Source organism: Haliaeetus albicilla, chromosome 24, assembly GCF_947461875.1.
Source record: "Haliaeetus albicilla chromosome 24, bHalAlb1.1, whole genome shotgun sequence".
In the NCBI taxonomy this organism is placed as follows: Eukaryota; Metazoa; Chordata; class Aves; order Accipitriformes; family Accipitridae; genus Haliaeetus; species Haliaeetus albicilla.
In genome coordinates, this window is record NC_091506.1 from 3,235,749 (window position 1) to 3,258,014 (window position 22,266).

General features: G+C 45.5%; 1 protein-coding gene across 2 annotated transcripts in view; it reads right to left on the reverse strand.

The window, feature by feature from the left end:
- Positions 1-20,897, reverse strand: part of LOC104320855 (contactin-4) — a 348,268-nt gene extending 327,371 nt beyond the window's left edge. Inside the window, exon 1 of one of the 2 annotated variants that reach the window (XM_069811811.1) lies at positions 20,712-20,897. The gene's annotated coding sequence lies outside the window, so the exon portion shown is untranslated. The remainder of the gene's footprint in view (positions 1-20,711) is intronic. The other variant, XM_069811804.1, reaches the window with a different exon arrangement.
- Positions 20,898-22,266: the final 1,369 nt, after the last annotated feature.

Consider the following 22,266-nt stretch of genomic DNA (forward strand, 5'->3'; position numbering starts at 1 on the left):
AAAAGCAGGTCCTTGAAAACAACTGGGAGCACGCCAAGGAGGCACACAGGCACTTCAGGGATCTTGAAAAGATATCGCGGCATATAGCAGGAGACAAATGATGAGAGTCGAGTTAGACACAGGGGGTGCAGGACCCGGCGCAGCACCTAACAAATCCCCCATTACGGGAGCAGACGCCTGCCAGGGGCTGTGCTGGGTCTGTAGATCTCTCAGCCTCTGTGCCTCGCTCCAGACCTACTGCAGATCCCATGAGCTATTGCTGAGAGTGATCTGAAGGCTTTATAGCCCAGCTGCTATGCTTGTTTGGATTATATTAAATAAAATTGATTTTATTATTATATATTATGAATTATACTATGATTATATTCAATGAATGAAAACAGCAACCTCAACAAACTATACACCCTCAATTTACAAAATCTACTGGTAGTAAATAAAAAGAATTACGTTCAAAGACCAAGGGAAATCCAGGGAAAAGCACAAGACAGTGGCACTTTTGCACTAAAAACTTCAGCAGTACACTTAGGGTAGCAGTAAAACAGAAAAGGAGGCAGGCTAAAGTTTAAAGAGCTGGTTTTAATTTTAAAATATATACATATATATACACTGAAAGTGGCTTCTGAGGAGAACTGTGTCCTCCAAACCCGCGGACCCCCGAGCCGAAGCAGGCAGCGGTGCAGAGGCACCTGCCCAGTGCAGGTGGGAGCAGCTGCAGGCACAGGCTGGGTGACAAGAACACAGGAGAGAGGCAGGGAAGAAAATAATAGCTGTTTTCAAGCACGTGTAGCTTCTCTGATGGGATCTTTCTAATGCAAATGTCTGGTAGACTGGGGACAGAAGCTGGGTTTTTTAGCAACAGGATAACTAAGATGAGATAGATTATTTATGCATGAATGCAATATTACAGTGCCAAAAAAGCTAACAGTGCATTAATTCCCCTGCCTACTGATTTAAAGGACCAGGTCACAGCCTTGTCAGATGCTTTTACATGTCAGAGTGGTCCGTCGGAGCCTAGCACTGCTGCTCGCTGGGTTTTGTGTCATGCCACCACCGTAACAGACAGCTCGCCGACAGGTAAAGACCAAATCTCTGCCCTGATTTCCTCTCGGACCCACTGACCCAGTCTGAAGGATGCAGATGCCCGTGTCCCATGGCCCAGGCATCCACAGCCTAAGCTTAACACTCACAGGGCAGCTGCAACCGCTGAAACCATCTGATCCTTCCTCAGCTCTATAACTCCTAAAATCCGGTACTCAAAGCTGATCTCTACTTTCATCAGCGCTAGACCCCAGAATGCCTTGTTATATACCCTGCAACCATTAAATAATATGTTGTGCACCATATGCATGATACTGGCACAAGGGGGGAAGCAAAGATCATGATGCATCAGCATTTGGTAGGTTCTGTATCACTTTAAAAGGGGTCCAAGCTGCCACCCAGAAAGTTTTTTTAAGTAATCTTAATTGTTGGGCTTTTTCACCTTTATTTAAGGAGTGTGAGGCACTCCATCTTGAATATAGAAGTAATGTGTCTTTGCCCAAAACAATATGCAGCATGAAGGAAATTCAAACTGACACTATTCCAAGACAGCAAAGGCAAACTGATTTAGCAACTCTGACAGGCATTTATAAGCAAAATAAAATGTGAATCTAATTTCAGCCTACTGTACTGAAATAATATGCAACATGTTTTGATGTCATAACATGAATATTTCATATATGAACAGCATCTTGTTTGGTAGTGAGATGCTTCCAGACACCTGCGAGAGAAGGTCCTGGGAGACAGAGAAGGCTTAATTGCTATTTCTCAGTGAGCAACCTAACAGTACAGTAACTTTTAGATCCTTATTGACTTCTTAACTCTTTTGCCAGATGTCAATATGTAAAAGTTTAGAAGTAAAAGTCATGGCTGAACCTTTCCTTCTAATTAATGGCTGTATTGATCAGCTACATTTTCCTCTTGCCTCATGTCACAAAAACCACTGGATTTCGGAAGGGTCCCTGCCAAACAGGTATTTGTACTTATGGCTTGCTAGTAAAAAGCAAAGACTGAAATCTCCAGCATGCTAACAGCATCGCTTTTTAAAAGTGCATTGATAATGAACAGCCCAATGAACTAGGGCAAAGTTGGGTATTTATGGTCTCAAGAGCATTTTGTTTTGATTTGCATTGAGTTTCAAGGTTCAGCAGTTTAATAGCCAGCATGGCCACATTTTCATTTCCTTCATTTCAGATTTAGAAAAAAAAAAACATCACAAGGTTACATCTCAAACAAGAAATCAATCCCAAATTCTACCTGGCAGTTAACCAATGGATGTAGAAAATATAGTCCAGCCACTGCTGAAGTTTTGCTGAATTTTGTTACAAAACATTTGCACAGCCCTTAAAGCTGCTCAATATCTTCTAGCCTAAAAATATACGCAATGAAAAAAATGCACATAATTTAAATGACACTGAATATTCAATAATGGTAATGACTTAAATATTAGAGGGTCTTTGATGTGTATTTCTGGGGAAACTGCATTTGTCCTTGACCTTTGCTTACTCATTATTTTGTCTACACATAATTAACACATTCATAATATCATATAAATGCCACTTATTGATACTGTCCCAAGGGCAACTAGTTATCTAGGAAGAACATGGACACATTAACATTTACTAACTCATTTAGCTTCTCTTCCGCATTAAACTCAAGAAATCCATTTGTCAAATCACACAGAACTGTATATTAAACAGGCAATATTTAACAAGTTAATGTTTTAAATTTTGTCAGACAACAGTGACAGTCATTTAAAGGGACAGCCACTAACGAGAGCGGCAGCGATCCCGTGCTGCCGTGGCACGACTGCCACTCCAGGATACAGATGACGGTACCACCTTGAGATTATATGTACAGGTTGTAAATAGATATAATTTACTTTCTTAGTTTTTACATTTTTTCTTATTTAGCAACAGAGAGTTGCTATGTATACTGGGTAAAAGCTTCAAATTCATCTTCAGTGAACTGCGTCTACTCAGGAGGGTAACGTTGCCCCCAAGGCACCAGCTCAACAAGGTTTGAGGTCATTCAGGTCAGGTATTTAATCATATTATATGGTATCTCCTTACCTACAGATTTCACTGCTTTGCGAGATGTTGAGTATCTCCTGCAGCAAGGCCAAAACCAAGAGCCTGGCAAAGGGGTTTAAGGAAAATTAATAGTAATCTCGCATCCTCTTTTTTTCTCCAGAACACATTCTCCATTATTCATCAGCACAGCTAAATATTCAGGGTCACTTAAGATTATTGTGAGCATTTTGTTCACTGTACTTGACTTTTATCTGGGAATTATTTTGAAAGACTTTCATGACAAATATCTGGTAAAACACATGTCAGCACTTTGGCAGGGCTGGCAAATTTTTTAGTGAGCTCGAGTTAAATTTAAAATGGAAATTGGACTAATTAATTACTTGAGATGGAACAAGAGCAGGATTTCAGCATCCGACTCCAATGAAACAATGCAAGAAAAAGCAACAACTGGCGCGATTCCAGCGGGAACAAGTGCAGGCAGCGCTTCCCAGCGAGCAAGAGCAGGCAGGAGCGAGCAAGAGCAGGCAGGAGCGAGCAAGAGCAGGCAGGAGCATGCTCCCTGGGCTGCAGCCTCCTGTGACCGACACAGAAATGACCTGGAGAAAGGCACGGAGGAGTAACGGGCTCTCGAGATGACACCGCGACATTTTTCTCTCCTAAGGGAATGAAAATAATAATGAGTAAGATGTCAAACCGAGAACCGATGGATACTGGCAGGCCCGTCACCAATGCTTTAGGTATGAAGAAGTCCTGGGGATCAGGACTGCGGTACCAGGGCTAAGGGCTCCCTGGCCGTGGCCCTGCACAAGTGTCCCCGTGTCACACTCGTGGGACACACGCAGAGCCGGGCAAAGATGCAGAAAGCGATGCTGGAATTCCATCTGCATCCTGGATGCTTTGGTTAGGCTACAAGTATGGCTCTCAATACTCTGGACTAAAAGTTTTACTGCTTCCAAGCCAGAATCTTTCTGCTCAAGAAAAAAAATAAAGTGCTTGGTGAACAGACAAGGAATGTACTACATGAGGCTCCAACAGGAAAAAATAATGAATAAAGCAAGAAACTGCTACCAGGTTTTCATTTTGTACTTTTACAACAGAAGAAGGAACAGAAATGAAATATAGCCTAAGTGAGTAAGAAGCAGGTGATGTAAGGAATCAATACACAAAGTTATCAAATAAGCAAAGCTGTCTGCTAGAAGAGACCTTTCTGACAGATCCCACCGGAGGATATCCTGAGCATTTCAGCATTAAAAAATAAAAAATCATAAGCAGCCCTAGGCAAATCATGGATTTTTCCCTGCTAATGTTGATTTAAAATATGTAAATGTATTCACAAAGTAGAAGGTGTGGATAATGACTGTTAAATGTGCAGAACAGTGACCATTAAAAACAATAGCAGCAAATACACAAAAGAAAACAGTTTTCAGTTTTGATTTTTCTATGTTCACCATGGAAACCTCTCTCTAAGCATTATCATCAAGTTCAGCTGAAGAAATACAACAGGCAAAGTTTTACCCTCCTTTTTATTTGTGTAGTGGAGGGCAGAATTTTCCCTTATGTGCTTTGTCAAAACAGTTTGAAATAGGAGTGTTTGTCTATCCATAGAAAGAAACCCATGAACTCCTCACAAATCGAAAATTACCCATTACAAATTCTCAGGTTCTGTTCTGGGGGAAAGTGGTGAAAAAAGGCGAATCTGAAGATGAAGTACAGCAAAAATGGATCGAGCCTGTGATTTGCCCAGCCCTCTCTGCACAATATTCTTCTCTTCTGGCAGGACCTGCACGGAAAATACATGTGGAAGTGTCCGGGGTCTCTGACAAGTTACTGACAGCTGATGGATGGATCAAATCCAATAACTGGAATACAAAATGATAAGGTTCAGAAATGAAGGGGATGAGTGACAGTGGCTAAGGAGATGAACGGACAGAGGAACCTTCACAGCAGAAGGCTGAATCTCCTTTTTCTTCGTGAAGAGGATAATGAATCAGTTGACAACAGCAGGAATTCTTTTTCAGCTATGAATATTGGTCTTAAAAAAACTTTACAGTGCTTTTACATTCGTATTAGCAGTGTTGCTAACATGTGGAAGGTATTTAAGACTTTATGAAATTTAACTGTGACCAATGATAATGGGTATCTGTGCCAACAACATGCCATCATGTTGGAGGGCTGGAAATGCTCTCCCAGATCAGAAGTCCAGCCCACTCATACTACTGACACACCACCACTTTACTCCCTTCCTAATGCCATCAAAGTCACCTCAAAGGCAGTTTTATGACCTCTAAACATGTTCAGATTCAGAAAAAGTTAAGAAAGTGTTCAGACACGTAATATGACCCAAAGAGTAAAAGGATTATAAAAAAGAGAGCAGGGGGGAAAAAGCATTTTGGATCAAAGCATATTTGCACCTACGAACCACTCTGTCCAATGTAGCTTTTAGAATTTTTAATAATTCGGTATGTTGTATCATTAGTAAAAATAAGGTGTCTTATAAATTAATTCTCAGGAGTGTCCTATTTCATTGACATTTTCCATTGGAGAAATTGCTCAAAGGGACGTTTCCAAAAAGCAACGCTTCTCTGGACTACTGCACATCCTTTTTTCTAATGCAGCTTCCTCCCCCTGCAGCCCAGTGTAACTCTGCTATTTCTGCCACACTTCTATTTTCAGCTAATATATTTAGCCATTTGCAAAAGTGGAATATGAGGAGCCATCCAAAATGGACCCACATTTCCTGCTTGTTTTTCAACAAACTAATTCTACTTTCTCCCATATCCTGCCTGTACAACTGACACCCTTCCTACAAACCAGTCTACAAGACCACAGTACCATTTAGCAATCAAAACACGGATGCTTGTTATCTGCTTCTCTTTCTGCTATTTACTTTTTTGGCCTCCATTCGCCTTTTCTTCTCAACTTACACAATATTTGGGTCAGTAACTTTCAATACTTCTACTTTTGCATTGTTTCACACACACTGGCAGGTGTCACGGGAAATGCATCTATTCTAGTCGTATTATTAATTTATAAACATTTATAAAAATTACACAGACATATACCCTGCAAAATCAAAATACCCTTGGGATACTTGGCCAACTTTAGTTCACAAATACTAATGACAACTTTCCTCCCCTCCCCTTTTCAGATTATATGTTTAATTTAAGAGGATTCTTTTTTTTCCTACAAAAGAATCCAAAAAGCCCAAACGGGGCGGGGGGGGGGGGGAGATGTTTGATTAGAGAGAAGGAAAGAAGGATGAAGCTGAAGAAGTTATTTTCTTCTGGTCCCGAGTAATCCTGTAGGAAATCAGTGCAATTCAAAGGGCTTTTTTTTTTTCCAACAAAACATCTAAGTCAGCTCATGTTCATCTGAAACTCAGTTTACTTTAGAAAGGCTAAAGTAATAAAGCAGTCCATCAATTATTTAAAGTGTTTGGCCCTGATCCTGGGAGGGCTTGGGTACACGCTTAATTTCATCACAGTCTTAAAGGCAGAGTCTTCCACGGCCAGAGGCTCAGGCAGTGAAGCGGCTGGGAAAGAAAACACACAAGTTGGCTTTTTCAGTGAAAAGAGAAGAGTCATTCTGCTCGTGGATGAAGGATGCTCTAAGCAGACAGTCGGGACGAATCCAGACCCGGTTGCTCAGGGCATGGTCCCTGCCACCCCGGTGGCCCCCCTGAGTTCAACCACCCCCATCGGCACCCATCTCACAGCGGGCTCGGAGCCGGACAGTGGGGTCCAGACGTAGACTAATGAGTGCCGAGGGAGGGGGGACGGTCCCGTCCCTGTTCGCCCCCAACCTCATTGCCACAGGCCAGACCCGAGGGCGGCTGAGCCTCAGCGCCGGCACGCATTCAGCCTGCATCACCCCGGGTCCCCAGGTCCTTTTCAGCCGAGACGCTGAAATACAGAGGTAGAAATTCAGAAAATATGGGTATATAGTTAATATATATAAAAATATACTACACTGCGTAAAAATAGAAGTACAGATAATACACATAATCTTTGTCCTTACAAGAAGGGGATTGCAATGGAGAAATGCATTCTTCTCTTCCATGGAATTTAATTAGTTACTAAATTTAGATACTGTCAGTATAGTTATAGACGATTCACTGCAGCTGGATTTAAATATTGTATGATATTTTATATTTTACACAATACTAATGGATGACATTACATTAGTATAGATATTGTCAAGTATTTCTATGCGAATGCTTAGGTCTCCTCATAATGGTTTAGACAGCTAGATCATATTTGATTACATTCTCAAAAACATACTTTCAGTCCCAGGTATTGGCAGTTTTAAAGCAAGTACTCAGAGAGACCCTGAACCCCATGCAGTTGGGAAAGGGTGAGCCAAAGCAAAAATAGAGGTGCAAAAATAATTAAATCTGTGTTAAGCATAGGGCAGACTTATGATGCAATCCATGGGGGATAAAGTCAAGTGTTAAAATTTCTCCTCTGCCATAAACTTATTAATTTTAATAGCTCAGTACACTAAAATTAAAAGAATTTGGGTAGAGCTTACTAGAAACTGAAGTGCCTAAATATCTCTGTATCTCTGACCATCTTCACATGTGCACCTCAGTCCTTTGCCTCCAATAAAATAGCACACAACCAGCTCAGGAGAATTCCACAAGGATAATTAAAGACCTGAAATTTTAAGTCCATTCAGAGACTGCAGTAACAAAGGTCAAATGAGTTCTTAAGTCTGATTCAAACTGCTTCTACTTCAAACCACAGAACTTCACAAGGTATTTCCTCCTGGAGACACTGGGCTTAGCTATAGTCTGGCCTAAATTTTTGGAGTCCTATTCAAAAGTCGCCAAGACAGACAGTATCTGCCATTTCAGACTGGTGCAATTTGTGAAGGATTTTATAAATCCTTGAAGAGCATTCTGCCACCTTCTTTTTAAATTTTTTTTTATTGAGCAGACTCATGCAGCCCAAACTACTTTGCAAGATCTGTGCCATGGTAATGCATGGGGCTGACATCCCAGGTCTGCCAGAGAGAGAAGCTACGTGATCCAGAACTAGAAGTGCCATTTTAAAATGTGACCCTGAAGTTTATTTTTGACAGATGGGGTTTTTCAGGTATAGAACTGTGTTATCTCCGTAATATCGGAACTGAATTTCAGTTTGATCTATAAGATTATTTTCATTTCAACCCCTTTGGACACTTGCAACAACAATATTTCCCTTCTCCCTACACGAATCTAATTTGGTCTTGCACTGCAACTCTGCTTAGAAAGCTGTTTAGTGGCAATGCTGCAGAAATATGAATCAAATTTTCTTGAGTGAAATAAAATTAGCTATCCAGGAAAGGATAATCCACTTTTCTAGGGGCAGAGATTCCATATTTTAGGTAATGGTTCTAAAATACAATAATAATCATCATAATAAAATGGTTCTGAGATACAGTGCGTGCTGATAGCAAGCAGGCTATCGAGGTAGCCTTGCTGTCTCTGGATACATTGGGAATGATTGGAAGCATTGGCTGGTATATTTACACCACAAATCTCAGAACTTCCTGACATTAAAATAAAGGAAAATGACAACAGCGTAACAGCTCAGGGTTTGGTCCTGGAGCTGGTTTTGATTTAGAGACCACTCCAGTGCCAGGTTAAATGTTTTTAAAAGAGGATTTGAAGGATCTTCCTCCCAGAGCAAACCAGAAACACCTGCGCTAGATGTCTTCTTTGGGCAGAACGGGCGACCTCGTCCCTCTGCGCCGCCTCGGCAGCCAGGAGGAATCTCCCCGGGATGGAGGAAGGGGACGGTCCAGCTAACCGCCGTCAGTCCCTCCTCTTCTGAAGCAAGAGACCCTCTTTGGCAGCAGAACCACCAGAAACAGTTTTTTTCGGCAAGTCTTCCTTAGATTGCACTGGCAGAGGAGAAGCATTCGTGTTGCAGTCTTCTATGGGATGTCATTCTTACTGCTAACTGCACAAGCCACCATGTGAATGGACCCAACGAAACAGTAAATGAGAGAAGAGTCTGAGTAGAGGAGAAAGGAAGAATCCTTGCCTTTTGAAGTTTTCTTGCCATGCCTCATGCTCTTTGCCCTTTTTCAACCTCTTCTAACTCCCATGCCTCTCCTCTCCCAAAGCAAAGAGGTGACAAAGCCTGCCACTGCCCTGTCCCGGTTTCTTTAAGCAACTTCCATCTCCTTCACTCCTGCTCAGCACAGAGCGCCCAGGAGGAGGCAGAGCCTCAGAGGCACGGCCGTGCAGGCAAGTGTATACAGAGAAGCAACTCTAAAGTAATTAAATAAACAGCAATACAAACATTGCACTCCCGTCCATTTCTGCTAGCTATTGCAGAATGGACTCCTCCATATAATGTTTGCACAGGAGCTGTGATGTATCACTTAATCTACTGTAAGGACTCTACTCATACCACCCGAGGTTGGCCAACAATGTGCTATTCAGCTCCGCTGCAAGCTCCCACTTACACGAGATTGAAGAAACCAGAAGAAGGTATTACTGAGCTATTATTGGCACCTTTTGCCACATGCTGTCAAGTTTCTAACTTCAGTGGTCCAGAATATTGAAGCAGAAAAGCAGATGAGACAGTACATTCACGCGGTACAGTCGGACTTTATACTTACACACTGGAAAAACACTGACTGGCCTTGAAACTTGCTCTTCAAAGGGAATAATCAAGATTGAAACCAAACCAAAAAACTCCAAACCCTACACCCCTCACCAACAAACCGACCCACCCCAAACGGAGGGTAACAGAGGAGCAGCAACCAAACCCATTTGATCCATGTTGTTAGCACGGTCCTGTGCAGTGGCATGATCCCAGTGTACTCCGAACATGTTGGGACACAACCATTTCAGTGCCTTAAATCAGACAGTTTCAAACGTGCATCTTCTAGAGTGCACTTTGCTTTTCAAAAGACCATATTAGTCATGATGTTTTGTTTTCTGCAGAAGAGCATCTCCAGCTCACACCTAAACCTGTGGTGAGAGCAGGTGACCTGGTTTCTGGTGGTTTTTCCTCCCAAGGAACAAACGTGGGCGTACTGAACTGCTCAATACACTGCAAAGGTGCTCTGGACAGCTGCCTAATGTGCCAAACAACGCAGAGTCTCCCTGAACTTCAGAAGTGCAAATTCAGAGCTCATGAAACTGCCTGACGTGGCCAAAACCATGCAGTGGCAGCATTTAGCAGCTACCCAGTTCTGCACATTTTCTGAAGCCCTCTTGGCGCAACTCAGCTGCAGTTTCAAACCGCTTCACACCGTCATCCATCCCCCTCCATCTATTTGCTTTCTCAGGCATTGCTGCATGTTTAATTTCTAAGCCCTTGAGGGTGATTGAGCCAATTACCAAATGTACAGTCAGCTCTCCACGATGAAGTGCTCAACAACTTCAGTTCACATCCAAGTTTCAGGAGCTGCTGATCATTGCAAACAGGCTGACCCTCCCCCTCCGCCTAAAAAACACACCACCAACTAAACTGTCAGTTTAGAGCATCATCTCTCCTCATCCCATATTTCTCAGCTACGCCCTGCCTTTCAGTACGTCCAGTAATTTGGCACCTAAAAGAGGATAGGAACCTTGTCAGGAATTGGGTTTATCTCCTGGTAAGGGTGGCAGAATTGGAAAAAAGGGCTAAGATCAAAATCAGGACCAGGAAGATGTGGGGCTGCAGCCCTCCTATGGCCAATAGTCTAAAACATGACTATTGCTGAGGATCCTGGAGAGATTTCTGGTTTAAAACAGCCTGCATGGGATTCAGAGCAGTCTATGGACAAAGCTCTCTCTCAGCCCAGACCAGACTGGGAGAACTCATCATTTGAAGGTGATGAAATACCTCCTTGCAATGCATATACCTTTCCCATGGCAAAAATTATCAGTGATGGTATGTGCCCTGTGAGTGTTACTGGACATACTGTGTTCATAACTTTAAGTTTTCTGTTGCAGTGTGACATGATAAAATTTAGAGTATATGAACCCTTCTCCATCAAATCCTTTTTTTCCTATGGACACCCACAAAAAAAAAAATCCTGTTAAAACAATTGCATCATGCTCCCATAACACCTAACAAGCTGGTTTTTTTTTTCCCCTCCGTTTCAAGTCATTCATAGTGAAGTACCTTCAAGAGTGAAAACCGCCAGTCACAGCCAGTTGGCAGGAGGGCTACACTTTCAATATCCACTCCAGGGATGAAGGACGAGCAAACTCCTAACCCACACACTTGTTGTGGAAAGCCCTCGGCCAGTGAGACCACACCATTCCCAGCTTCCATTTAGCTGAGCAAGCGAAGCTGGGAACCCATTAATTTACTGCGTGAGTTATGTTCCCTGCAGCACCTTTTGTTCACTGTCAAGGTTCTGCAACAATGACGAATGCAGCTACATTCAGCCCAAAACTCTAGAATTTGATATACTAAATCATTCTAGATATTAAATGTCTCAGCGATAAGCCTAGCAAATGAATTCCTCTGGAGCCTACACTTCTTGCTGTATATGAGGCAGGGGGGACTCCTGATATAGCTCCCTACTGTTTCATGGAAAATTACAGAGTTTGGTAGCATTGTTACCCCCAGGAAAGAAACCAGAATCCCAGGAAAATTCACACAACTTCCAGTGGCTACTAAAAGCAGCCGCAAATCTGCCTGAATAACTGAGGCAGCAGAAGGCAGTCTGGGGCATTAGGAGGTGACCAGTTATTCCTATTTTATTAGCAGTAGCTATACACGCATATAAAATTTCCACTTACCCTAGTAAATAAACAGAAAAGACTGCAGCAAAATAAACAAACAGGGGAACATAGTCAGAATGCTTAAGCAGCAAGACACAGGCAGGTTTTCAGTCTTACTCTTATCAACCTCACTATTAATCTTTTTTTGTTTAAAAATATCTCCTTCCTTCAGCCACAGCATACTGAAGTCAAGAGAACTGAATACATTTCATCGTAACTAATTTGTAAAGAATATGTAACTTTCCAAAGGAATCCTAAACCAAAACAGATTAAGGCATGAAGGGGGTGGAACAATTGCTACTTCATTTTTAATTTCTCAAAATCACCATCAGATATATCACAGCGGTTAACACCGGAAAGATTTTGCAAGCTTCATAAACAATAGAGGTATTACCCATTATCACGCAAGTACAAATTAGTTTGACCTTTCCAGCTTTCTCATACTAGGCTTCCTTTTTTCCACTTGACTAGAGAAAACATTGAGCCAGTCCACGTTCTGTGCTCTTCATTCTCAGATGTATTTGACTAGTGTTTTTTCCCTACACCTGCAATTAGAAGAGACCCATCAAACACTGAATTCACCTGAGCAATTCTTTCACTCAAAGCAGCGCATTACCAGCGCTCCCTAGGACAGACTCAGCCTTACCCAGCTTAGCATTGCACCCTATCTGCTTTTCCCATCTCTGCCTCCCCGGTAAGACAATGTGTGATATGTTCATTCAATATTCATTGCAGGAAGTGTTGACAAACAGTATGAAAATATTGCTGTGGCAGCAGAGATCAGAGAAGGAAGGATGCTCCGTGCTTTCCATCTGCCCTGCCCGTCCTCCCTGCCCACAGACCTTATCCCTGCCCGCCAAGATGCCTGCTTGTTGCCCACAGAAAACGGAGCTGGCAAAGCAGATCTCTTCTGCCACGTGGATTTCTGGACTGGACGAATGCTGAGCTACCCTTAACAGAAACACGTACGTCCCCAGAAAGCCTTCCTGCAAGTCACCGAGTAGAAGTGCACACAGACAAACTATCCCTTGTGCCACGCACCTTTCAGGACAGCTTCTCTGCACAAACTGTGCACGGGCACTGATTTCTGCAGTTTAAAATCATTCCTCCTGAATACTCGGTGCCTTCTATCAGCAAGTCTGACCCTGTTGGATCCAACAGAGGAATCCTCTTGTTCTCTTGGTCATCTTGTGTTGAAAGCCAAGGAGCTGAGGAGGAGCAGAGAGAGGGTAATGCTGAGCAAGCCACAAAAACCCCTTACCTGTCAGCCAAAATGTAAGAGGACCTGCTGCATCAGGCTGTGTAAGTAAAGATGGATAACAGCGAGTACAAAAGCAGTGGGGAAAAGTGAGGGGTAAGCTGAGAAGCAGGATGGGTCAACGGAGAATCACGACACCGATTAAAGAAATGTGTCAAGGAGAAAAATGACGCATTTTTTTCATGGATTCCTCAGAATTGGGAATCCTGAGGAAATCATACCGTAGAAATTGTGATTAGGGTTATAGGTGCAAAAATTCACTATCTATCTAAAAGCCTGCAAACCGGCACTAGCTCTTTCCCAGGCCAGCGCAGAGGGGCACGATCCCAAAGCTCCAGGGCTGGCTGCGGGTGCTCTGTGCTGGACGGGGAGGGATGCGGGGCAGCAGGATGCGGGGTGAGATGCGGGGTGGGATGCGGGGCGGGATGCGGGGTGGGATGCGGGGTGGGATGCGGGGCGGGATGCGCCGTTGCAAGCCGGGGGCTGATGTTGCTGGGGCGGCAGCCGGAGCCGTGCGGGTGATGCGGGTTGAGTGCTGCCACCCTGTGGGACCGGTGTCACTCGTGTCTCTGCGTGTCACCCTGCTGCGTGCCCTGCTGAGCTCCCCACGCTCAACAGCGTAGCGGGGTTTGGGAAACCGGGGTGGGGGGCTCTGATGCCCAAACAAGCTGTTTCCAGAGAAGCGTAAGGCGCTGAAATACGTTTGAACGTTAATTCAGGAGTTGGAAATGTTTATAAATATGATTTGGAACAAAAAGGTTACTGAATTCTGGCCAGAATAAGAACAAATATTACAATTCAAAATAATTTGCATGTCAAAGTTAACAATCTGATGTATTTACACAACTTATATTTGCTCACGCATATCAAGGCCTGGATTGAAATCCTGTTTTGTACATTGCTACGAGCTGATTCTGTTTGAAATTACCCTTCTGCTGTACTTCATATTTCATTCATTTCTACTTCCAGCTATACATGCACAACAGAGGGCATTATACATCTCCCTAATTGAACAATACAGATCAATTAAATATGAAAAGTCATTCTTGGACTAAAACCCTCTTAGGCAAATGTTCTGCTCTTACGCTAAGTAACTCTCTTAAAAAAGCTAGGAGTTGAGTGCTGTTCAGAAGCTTCTTTTTTTTTTTTTTTTTCCAAAAGACAGGAGACCAAGAAGATTCATCCATTCATTCATGACAAGAGGATACAGAGTTTTTGCCTCCATTTTACAAGAGCAGGGTAGCAGTGATAAAAAAATCTTATTTGATGAAAGCTATTCAGTGCTCTGTGCAGGAGGTGAAGAACCCCCCTCTGCTCAGCACCGAGCAGGTCTTTCAAACAGCTCTTGTGCGTCACACCATTAACACAAAGTTAAGTACAGTGTTATCAAATAATATCATGGAAAAAGAATATCACATGAAATAAATTTATGCACCATTGGTAGCCCACCAGCTACAGGTTCCTCACACATATGCTATATAAAATGGGAGGGTCCCGCTAAAGGTCCCAGGGGACAAGAGCCAGTGCATCAACCCAGCAAACAGTTCACACTTGATGGCATCAGAAACCAAGGTTGCCATGGGTGGGCTAAGATCCCCCTGCAAGCAGCTCAGCACTATCACAGTTAGCCAGGATGTTTGGTTTGCCACCGACTCACCCATACCTGTTCTTTGCTAACACACAACCTGTCCTATAAAAGATTATTGACTTAAACGTGGTACAAACCTACAGCTAAGTTAACAGAAGAATCTAGCTCGGATACGAGCCCAATACTACCAGTCCAAGGAAGGGAAATCTGCCTGACAGCAACCTGGGCAGCTTACGGGCTTTCTCCCACCCCGAAGGTCAGCCCTTAGCTCGTAGGTAGTGAGTGGCGCGGGACTGCCTAGAGGGACAGAAGAACAGACTGTGGCTCAGTCAAAAGATGGGCATGGAGAAAACGGGACTAAACCCAGCAGAGGGGGTTGAGCAGAATTCGTTTTTTCTACTGATTGCTCATTAACAGAGCCCAGGAAGGGGGAGATCGCCCAAACCGTGGCTATGGATCAAACTGGAGAAAGATTTCTGCTCAAGGTTTTATAGCTATAGCTAGAAAGATGTAAAAATGGGAGATCAGAACTATTAACATACAGCCGGGGAGCAGGGAAAGCAGTGTGCACTGAATATGCTCGGCAATCCTGTGGACTTTCCCAGACAGCTAGTTGAGTTTTCACACTCCTACTACTGGAAGCATAGAGATGGAAATGTGTTTGTTTGAGTATGATGTTGTTTGTAAGTCCTCCCAAATAATACCTTGTTATCTGCATAAAAAGAGTTCAATAAACCATGCACTTACAGTTCAGTTAAAAAAACACTGGTAGGTTATTGCTATTCAGTACTATTTAGATTAAATTACCATTTGTAATACAGGTTTCTCCATTACAAACACCAAGTATGCTATTTGTTCCCTTTCTTAGCCTTCTAATTGACTAAAATGACCTGCTAAACCTTACGTAGATTGGGTTTAAATACCACATCTCTTCCTTGGCTAAACATTTATATAAATAAATTATAAACACAGATTTTGTCTGAGGCCAACAAAGATCTTATACTGAGAGAACTTACAGAAGGGTAAATCAACGTGGAGTTAGAAGCAGCTCAGGACTGACTTGTTTCCTGAACAGCTACCAAGTGCCAACAAATTCTTTGAAGTCCCAGCAGCTCTGGCCACGTCCCCTCGGCTGGGTGCAGTCCCCCATGCTCCCCCCACCAGTCACCTCCGAAGTATGTTAATTTAGGAAATCCCAGGAGATGCAAGTGGTGACCAGGTCGGAAATTAAACTACTCCCGAAAGACCGCGGGAGGTGCGGGGACACTGATGGAGGAGTCCTTTGGACTGTGCTACTTGTGAACAAGGACCACGGCAGGGAGTGCTGTCATATTGACCTCCTGGATTAAAAAAACATCTGGAGAAAGCCAAGCCTAACAGTTGGTCTTTCAACCACATCTTGCTCTACAGACAAGAATGGGGAAAAAGCCCCCGTGAGATGGTTAATCAGGATTGTGTCCACTGAGTGTCACTGAAGCCTGGCTCAAAGCCTCTGGAAAAACAAAGAGGAGAAAAGGTGGTGAAGTACCCTCATGGTACTTTGCTTTTAATCTTTAGTATAATGCATCTTAGGAGAGCTTGGTACTGGATATATCAGAACTTTTATTCAGTAATAAAAAGATGTTTGACTGTATCCGAGACATTTCCAGCAAACCTTCAAGTAATAGAGCATCAACTGCTGATCAGCTGGGACCTTATGGAAGAATTAATAGAAGAAACAAATGTGGTGGAGCCTCATTTTTGAAACCTTGAGCTGTTTAACACAATTTAAAAAAAATTCCTTTAAAGATAATTTTTAAAAAAAAACCTTTAAAGGTAATTTTTAAAATGTAATGGTTGTAGATTATTTTCTTGAGTCCCCAAAACATTTTTTCAAAGTGGAATAATGCAATAAGTGCATCACTTACGTTACTGAACTCCACATGCTGATACATCTACGCTGTAATTACGTACCTGAGCAAAAATCCCAATTTACATTGCAGAGTCAAAACTTGCTCCTTATGCTCTAGCTTCCTAAATTTGAATCATGCATATGGCAAAGTCACTAGATTAATTGTTTTCAAAACACTTTGACCCTGGTGGTCCTGAGAGTTTGACTTTCAGTGATTTAACCCAGCAATTTAAAAAAAACCCAACAAATCTTTCTTTTTCTTGGTGTCCTGTTGAAACAGATTTTTATCCTGCAGATTAAGATAAAAAGCGACTGCTTGTATCTAGGGAAAAGCAAAGAATGAAGTTATTTCCCAAGTACAACACATACAGTACTGGAAACCCCTGTTTAGTGTAGGAAATACTGTTGTCTTGGTTCATAATGAAATGTGAAACTCATTTATGCCAAGATTGCAAGCAGATTTGACACAAGAGCCTTCGGTTTAATATCGCCATTTTTGGTGGATGATGGTAGGGGACAGGGAATAGTCGTGTACACGCATGAAGCAGTAAATCGGTTGGATGTCATCATTATATATTTGCTTTGCTAATAATAAAAAAAATGAATCACTACTGTCATGATATTCGTATTTATATTTGAGTAACCACTGTAGCAGATAACAGTAAAGATGTGTGCAAGTTTAAATCTTGGCAGCACGCCTAGATTAGAGCTTTGGAGCTGACATTTGTGGATTTCGTGTGATTCATGTTACTTTTCTGTGTTTGTGATTACCTTCCTGTCAGAGGCTGCACATCACTCATGCACCAAGCAGCAGACTTCCAGTTTCTGCATGTGAAGGAAAATTCCCAACTGTTGCATCAAACTCTCTTCCAATTGAGCCCCATCCTCTGTATAACAACGGGGCTGAACAACAGGTCCCCAGCAAAATCAAGGGAGTGTGTAAACAGCTTTTACAGGGACATTATTGGGTCATTTTAGGCCACAGACGGAGGTGTGGGAAGAAACCCCAGACTTGCTCTAATCTAACATGGCTAAAAATAGACCTGTGATGATTTATGAACTTTCAAACGCAGCAGAGTATTTTTAAGCAATAGCATCTTCTCCCGCACCGCCTGCAGCCCAGGAGCTGCCTGCACGGCGCCAGGGCTGTGCCCACCCGTGCCCCTGATGGAGACCAGCCACGGGCAGCCAATACCTCCATCACGCTTCAGCAAATAAAACTCAGAAAGACCACGAGCAAAAATAAAAAGGCAACGATCTAGCTCTCCTGTGGTTAGTATCCTTCCTTCAGCTCTGCCTTGTCTTTAACTCTGATTTATTTTTTTTTTTTTTTTGTAAATCAAGTTAACTACACAGAACTGTCAGACAAAGCCAACTCCCTAAACTGAGGGAAATAAGTCACATGGCATCAGAACAGCTATAAAATCATTCTGAAGTTTTGCATCTGTGGCAGAAATTGTACAGGAGCTTACACCTGTTTTCTTAGCTGTCCCTGATGGGGTAACACAGGAGTGTATTTTAAATCAAAGAAATGTTAATCCCACTAAATATAAAGACCTGGCTATCAACAAGAAACACTTTCACGCATGAGGAGGTGCAAGTTTGGGAATCAAGGTGGGCTCTCTCACCAGCTGCTTGCTGTCTTGCAGCGCTGTTATTTTTCCCTCTAGAATAAACGCTCCTCAGCTGACGGTTAAAACTCAGCACTCGGGTAACAAGCAGTGGAGGGTTTAACACTTGGAAATACAACTAAGGCCACCCCAGGAAAGGACGGCTGTGGTCTCAGAGACCACCCGTCCAAGAGGGCTTGTGCCACACCACGGCCAAAGGTGTCCTCGTGGCCCAGAGGAGAGGACACGCCGCCGCTCGCCCCCTCCCACCACCCAGCGCACGCTGAAGGCACACTTGCCCCTCACCGGCCATCCGTGGTGACCTCAGGCGAGGGGCTGAGGAGCTCTGGACATCACTGGTAACACGCGTGAAGTTAGGGTTTGAAGGCAGTATCGGTTCGTCATGTTTACTCTTTACATGCTAAGGGAGAAGTGAGGCTTCTTGCAAAGGTAAGCTTTTCTTCTGCCGTCATTCACATTCAAAACATCTATTTTGTCACTGTGTAGAACAGCACAAAGCTTAAAATTCTGGGAACACTAGGTGGGCTAGAAGAGAGCTCAACTCCACCGCAGAAGGTAAGGACGGGAAAATCTCCAAGTCACCGGAGTTTTGCCAGGATCGTTCAACTCCAACTACCTGGAGGCACACCCTGCCTTACTCCAGTCCTCGCCAGCCCCGCGCTGCCTCCGGGCGAGCTAACGCACGGGGCAGGAGACCCTCCGGAGCCTCCGAACAGGTGGTTATTTACAAATACACACAAAACCCGAACAGGTGGTTATTTACAAACACACACAAAACAAAGGGCTTGGCGTGGCTTCCCGCGAAGGCTTAGTTCGCTTGGTGGGATCTGATGAAACACCTCCTGAAATCAAGCAAAATCTTGTCAGATGTATTCAGCTCTGCCCAGAGTTCAGCACAGGAGGGAGAGGTTGCTGCACGCCAGCGGAAGCCATTGTCTGAAGCAGGCTGCTTTGGGAAAATTAGCAGTGCGCACACCTCTAAATAAGGCTGTACAGCAAGTAAAAGAGGGATTAGCCATGTAAAGTAAGTCCTTTTGGTATTAGATTAAAGAGGGGAGGTGACTTTGAAGGATTATTCAAGAGCCATTTAAGCAGTTTCCAGGCACTTACAAACGCAGGGTAAAAATGCAAGCTCCTCAGGACCAGAAAAGAAGAAAAAAAATCAGTGTCCTGGCCAGTAAAGGAGCGGAATAGGCTTCTGGAGGGTGCACCACGCTGGCCCGAAGCGCAGGGCCCCGTCACCCCGCTTCCCATGCTCGGCGCCGGCCACCATGCCCCACGACAGCAGACAGCAGCGTGTGGGAGCCTGGGCTGGAGCACCGCATGCGTACCTGGGATGGAGCTGCTCGGCAGGGAGCGAGAGAAACGAGGGAAGGGGCTCCGGCAGCCACGATGCCACTGGGACGTGCCACGGGCCGTGGCATCCCCGGCCCCACGGTGGGTGGCTATGGGCAGCTGGGCACGGCGCGCTGGGAGGGAGCGCGGTAGGCGCCGTGTCAGAAAGGATCTTACGAGTAGTGTGACCATTTGAATAGGAGGCTTACACCGGTCCCTGCTCTCCGCTAAAGGATTTATCTGCTAGGATGCAGGTCCTGAACCGAACCACGTAAACAGGAGGATGTGCAAGCACAAACACAAAACCTGACTTCTCTCTACAGCCAAATGCTCCCCTTCTTCCCTGCACCTCCGGGTGCCTAATCACCATGCTGGCTCTTAATCCTTTGCCCACATTAATCCAGCAAGGGAAAATGACTACGTTGCTGCAAGACATCAGACTGTTTTACCGAACCCTCCCTGGAAAAAAAAAACCCCAAAACCCGCTTTTGCTTAGTCTAAAAAGTGACGGATGATTAGTATGTAAGATACAAACTATTTCCACTTGTTATGCAAGCAGCATCGTTTAATTTGTAGTTTAGAGAGCAAGTCACTCCTGTCTGGGATAAATAAAACAACATGCTGCATTATGTTGCTCGCGACACGGAAGCAACATCAGCCTGGGGAAAGCAAAAAAAAAAAAAAAAAAGCAGCTAAAACTCGAGCGAGGAACGCTGCCTGGATGAAGCAAAAAGTTATGCATGCATTTCTGCCAGCCGGGGAGGGAGCATCCCTCTGCCAGCAGACACACACACACACACCCGCAGCCCCATCCCCGCGTTCTCCACCGCGGTTCCCTCTCCCCCTCGCCCGGGGCTCGCTTTGCCCGACCCCGGCAGACCGCTCCGCTCCGCCCCGGCCGGGGGGGGGGGACCACGGAGGAACCCAGCCCGGCAGCCCACCGAGGAACCGCGGCTGCTGGGTGCTCCGCGGGGACCCCCCGGCCGGCGCCAACCGCGCCCCGACCCCCGCATCCCCTTCGGTGCCCGCATCTCCCTTCCCGGGGGGTGCGGGACGACGCGGACACGACCCCCCCCCAGCGACCCAACCGCGCACCCCCGGCATCCCCCTGGGCCGCCGTTCCCCTTCCCCTTCCCCCCCCCCCGCGACCCGTTTCCTTCTTTATTCCCGTGTCCCTTCCTTTCCTTTCCCCAACCCGCCGCAAAAGCACCCCGCTCTTACCTGGCCGGGCCGGGGGGGGGGACACCCACGGGGACACCCACACACATGCTCGGCTCCTTCGCCCAACCTTACGCCGGCAGCCCCCGGAGGAACCGCGGCTCCCGCAGCAAAACCCGCGGCCGCAGCATCCAGCGTCAGCGGCCGGGGGGGAGCCGGGCGAACGCGGCGCAAACCCCACGCAAAAACCCCACCTCCCGAACCGGCGCCGTGCGCGGGGGGGGCGCACGGGGCCGCGGGGAGCGCGCCCGCCCTTAACCCCTTCTTGCTGCCCCGCGCTCTTTGCGCCCACCGGGACACCCGGCTCCGCGGCCCCACCGCCCCCCGGGGGGGGGCAACGCTCCCGCCGGGTTTGCTCCTGCGGGGGTGGGGGGGGCAGTTTTCCCCTCCCTTACTCCCCCATTATTTTTTTATTTTATTTTTTTTTAGCCCTGGGATGGCTTTTCCCGGAGCCATCCGCACCCACGGAGCTGCCCGCAGCCCCCCCGGGCTAGCCCCTCCGCTACTCCCGGCGACTCCCCGCTGCCTGCTTTTCTCCCATCCTCGACCAGTCCCAGTCCCGCTAACGAGGGACCCGAGGGTCCCAAATTACATCTTAGGGCATTTTTTATCCCCCCCCCCCCCCCCCGCCTCGGCCTCCGGCATTAATCCCCGATGTGCCATAATTGTTCTCACTCTTCAAAAGCTGCCTCCCTCCTTCATCCGCCTGCTCTGTCGGTCTCTCGCTCAGCCCTTTGCACGACTGGTCCACCCTCTCCTTCCATCCCCTTTCTGACCCTCCTCGTCCAAGAAATGAGTGTCTAGTGCAAGGAGAGGAGACCAGCCGGAGAAAAGAGCACACGCAGGTACCATCCCTGCCGCTTTCCAGCCCTCCTCACCACCACCCAGCCACTGTCCTGCGCTGGGACCAGTCTCAGGATCCCTCACGAGGGTCTCTACTTGCTACCGCCACGCAAATAACGAGCCACAAACTGCTTTGAAAGTCCGAGTTCAGGCTTCAGAAGCAGTGTGATCTAAAGGCACAAAGAAAAGAAAAAAAAATGTATTCAGAAGTAAAGGTGGGACCTACCTTTCCCCCCGTTCTGGAATCGCGTACCGGGAAATGCTCGTAAAAGGCTGTGCAAAAATGCCTTTCAGCGCAAAGAGGGTATTCAGTCTTAACTGTGCCTCCCCTGGGTTTTGAGGGATTAAGTGAAACCCTTATTATGTTTAATTATCTCTAGAGTTGCTCTCTGTGCTTGCTGCCTTGCTTTATGGTTTAATAAACTGCGCATCGATATAAACTGAATGACAATTAACATTAGTGCAGGTTGGATTCGCGTTTATTGCTGCTTACAGGTTCGCACTCAACGTGCCTTCACTCAGATGTTTCATTGCCATCTATCAGCGGCTCTTTATTAGCCCAGCTCCCAGCTCCGAAAGGCGGTTGGGAAGCACCCGGAGCAGCTCCGGAGGGCGGCTTTCCCGGCGACACGCTGACACCCCAAACTCAGCCCCCCTCCACGGGTGCGAGGGGCTCGGGCAGAACTACGCGCAGGAGCAAAGCAACGCACCGGCG